This window comes from Neopsephotus bourkii, unplaced genomic scaffold, assembly GCF_033783945.1.
Source record: "Neopsephotus bourkii isolate Nb327-2 ecotype Australia unplaced genomic scaffold, CSIRO-AGI_Nbou_v1 NB_234, whole genome shotgun sequence".
Taxonomy (NCBI): domain Eukaryota; kingdom Metazoa; phylum Chordata; class Aves; order Psittaciformes; family Psittacidae; genus Neopsephotus; species Neopsephotus bourkii.
In genome coordinates this window covers 10787303-10791147 of record NW_026900744.1, presented here as the reverse complement: position 1 = coordinate 10791147, position 3845 = coordinate 10787303, and positions in this window count along the sequence as shown.

Sequence of the window (3845 nt, the reverse complement as noted above, 5' to 3'; positions counted from 1 at the left end):
TGAACTGGGTGTGCCAGTATTCATTTTCAGAGTAAATATTTTGTGAGGTTAATATAGGAGCATTTTTTTTATAGCAGTATGCAATAATTGTCAGGAAACAGTGTGTGGAGTATGTGAGCTTGCATTTCCTGTATATAACATAGTTCCCGTGTACCTTGGTGAGGACCTGTTCCCGTGTGATCTTGTTCAACGGCATTTCAGAGTTTGTCATAGAAACAAATAAGCAAGTGTTAAACCTTACATTATGTGTACATTATGTGAAATTCAGCAAAAGCAAAACAAATGCAACATGTGGGCAGAACAGATGATTCACGGTATCTGAGAGTTTTCTGTATTAAAGTCCTTGTCTTCCAACAATCCCCTCAGATCAAAGAGTTTTGAAGCTTTTCAAGAAGATTCAAGACAATCTGGCCTTGAAAAGCAACTATTAAGGGGCTATGTTTTCTGTCAACGCATTAAACTCCTTGTGGGTCTTTGACACCACACAATATATATAATGTGAACATCACTATTGTATAAAATAGTTTGTGCAAGGAATTCTGACAAGGATGGCAAGCACTTTAAGATCACTCAAATGCAAGCAGCTGACTTATTAGCAAAGCTTTTTCATACAGAGTTAAGAAAAAGCTAAGATTAATAATTTGCTCAAAATGCAAGTGCATTTTGTAAACAGCTGTGGACTTATTTGTAAATACAGTTACAAGGCAAGTAGTAGTCTGATTTCATTCAGAAGTGGGCAGAGCATATGCTATGTCACTGTTAACTTATGAAATTGGTAACAAATTTCAACAACACTTGACAGATCTCTAAAATACCAGATTCCTATACAGCTTTATAGAAGCAGGGAGAAGTCAGGTTTCCAAAAGCAGGAAAAGATGCTGCATAGAGATTCATTCAACTCCTAATAGGAGGAATCTTCACTGAAGACTGGTTTCTGTCACCTGAAGGACAAACTTCATTGTGAAGCTTGTTTTGCAGTTAAATCCCTGTTAGAGTCTTTAAGTAATGACCTCTGCTTGTGCTACAGCTAAAAAGTCAATCAACTGAGACACAGAAATTCAATGGAAAACCATGCTCTGCTACTCCTGCTGGAGCACACAGCTTCTAATTTAGCATGCTGGCAGCTGTGTGGGTTTGGGGAGGAAAGGGTTGATGAATGGTGACTTGCCTTCAAATAGTAATGGCAGGATCACAGTATGAAGCCAGAGGGGAGGGCTAAGTAAAAGGAGTAGAAGGATGTGTAAAGCAAAGGATCGGATAGGGTGGGAGGGAAAGAAGGGACAACTGCTTATGAAGATAGCACAGCAACAGTTGCAGGCTGTTACATGAAAGAACAGTTCCCTGAAAGGTTACTGGCTCACACCTCCTCAAAATGTCCAGTCATGACTGCAAAAAAACCCAACACTGCTTGTCTTACATATCTCCTATCTACCTGATTTTTGTTTAAGAATACCAGACACTCAAGCATGTATTGTTCACCTTGTAGTGCTGCTGGCAGTTTAAGTGCTTGCTGTTCAGGTTTCTGGCCTTGATCCATGGTGTTCAGTATCTTCATCTGCCCAAGTATGGCACCCACCTGAGAAGAAGCCAGTCAATGCTGTGTTTTCTAGCCTACTGGCTGCATTTGAGATGAGGAGCAGCTCTGCCAGGAGATCTGTGGCTGCTGCTGTTCTGTGGGTGGTGGGGCTTTTAAATCTTACTTTGTGTCAATATATGATGCGCTTGTAATGGCCTTGCAGAGACAAGATCTTATTCAGAAAGAAACCCTTGTGCCTTCAACAGTATCAGTAATCTCAATATTAGTAAAGCTAGTAATACATGTAAAACTGCGTCCTGGAGACATCGGTATCTTTATGCTGATACAATCAAGCCGGCATAGACAGAACTGTAAAATGCAGATGGGGAGAGCAAAGAAGCAGATAAAGCTTCAGATAAAATTCATTATGCTTAAAAATGCAATTCTAAGGAAAACAAGGCTCTTGGTGCTGTCCAAGAAGTTTTGGAGGGGTAAGAGAGTTCCTCTGTTTTAGCTCTCACTGCCTGTGGAAAGAGTCGCTCAAACAGTACTGACAGTGGGTATTTCCTCATGAAAATAAGTTGCAGAGTGCTAAACCTGGGTAAAAGCTGCTTCCCACCAAGGCTCATTTCAATGCCATTTCATGCTCCAGCAGTGAAAACTTGTTTTCAAGGAGAGCTCAGAGATTGTAACAGAATGGAGTTACACTGAGGGGAAGAGAGAGGTGGGGGCCACACTTGTTTCTAAGTGCCAGTTTCCATGATGGATCAAAGCATATTCTCAAGGGAAGGTAAAAAGTATGCATGCAAAAGAGGAAGAAACCAAATCCATATATGTTCGTATCTTTTCAATTTAAAAGAAAATGTGTAAAGGCATAAGTTATGTCTGGCAGATGGGGGGAAAACACATGCCACAGTAAAAGACCAAACCTGTGACTGCATTATGTTGGGACCATCATCTTGCCTGAAGATTCCACTTCAGTGGAAGCCTTAAAAAAAACCCCTCCCATACAATAGCTTCCATAATGCTCTTGCAGCTAATTTTTAGTAACTGCATACAGATGTTTGTCTGGGCTTCTGCTCCTGCTTCCCCCTTAAACTGTGTGATTGTAACCAAACACAGCATCATCTGAGAGTATTACTTAAGAGCCACACGCTGCCCATCCCTACCGCGTGGGCAGGCAGAACTCACAGTTGCTGTGATGAAGCCTCTTGTGAGTCTGTGTTCTGTTTTCACACCGGATCATAGAATTGTTAGGGCTGGAAGGGGACCTCTGGAGATGGTCTAGTCTGCCAAGGCAGGCCCACCTAGAGCAGGTTACACAGAAACACATCCATGTGGGGTTTTAATGTCTCCAGAGAAGGAGACTGCACAATGTCCCTGGGCAGCCTGTTCCAGTGCTCTGCCATCCTCAACATAAAGTTGAGGTGAAACTTCTTACATTTTAGTTTATGGCCATTGCTTCTCATCCTGTGCCATTGTTGGGCACCACTGAAAAGAGTCCCAGAACACCCTAGGTGTTTTTTTTTTAAACACCCTGGTTTGCAGTAACCACTTTAAACCAGATCCTCTGTGGAACAGAGCACCTTTTCGGCTGCAGAACGACTTGCTCTGCAGTACCTAACCTAACCTAACCTAACCTAACCTAACCTAACCTAACCTAACCTAACCTAACCTAACCTAACCTAACCTAACCTAACCTAACCACAAACCCCCCACCAACCAACCAACCTAACCTAACCTAACCTAACCTAACTAACCTAACCTAACCTAACCTAACCTAACCTAACCTAACCTAACCTAACCTAACCTAACCTAACCAACCTAACCTAACCAACCTAACCTAACCTAACCTAACCTAACCTAACCTAACCTAACCTAACCTAACCTAACCTAACCTAACCTAACCTAACCTAACCTAACCTAACCTAACCTAACCTAACCTAACCTAACCTAACCTAACCTACCTAACCAACCTAACCTAACCAACCTAACCAACCTAACCTAACCAACCTAACCTAACCTAACCTAACCTAACCTAACCTAACCTAACCTAACCTAACCTAACCTAACCTAACCTAACCTAACCTAACCTAACAATCTGCCCCGCACGCTGTATCCCGTAGTAAGCGTCTCAGCGCCAGTCCCTCAGCCGGGGCAGAGCCGCGGCAACTCCACCTGCTGCAACCGGGCGGGCGGGCGGGCACGTGTGCAGCCGGCGCCCTCCTCCGCCCGGGCCCCATAAAGCCGGCGCTGTCGGCAGGGCGGGCCGTGGGGCTCGCTGGCGGGATCGGGCCGCTCGGCCCATTCCACTGCGATCGTGGCGCTG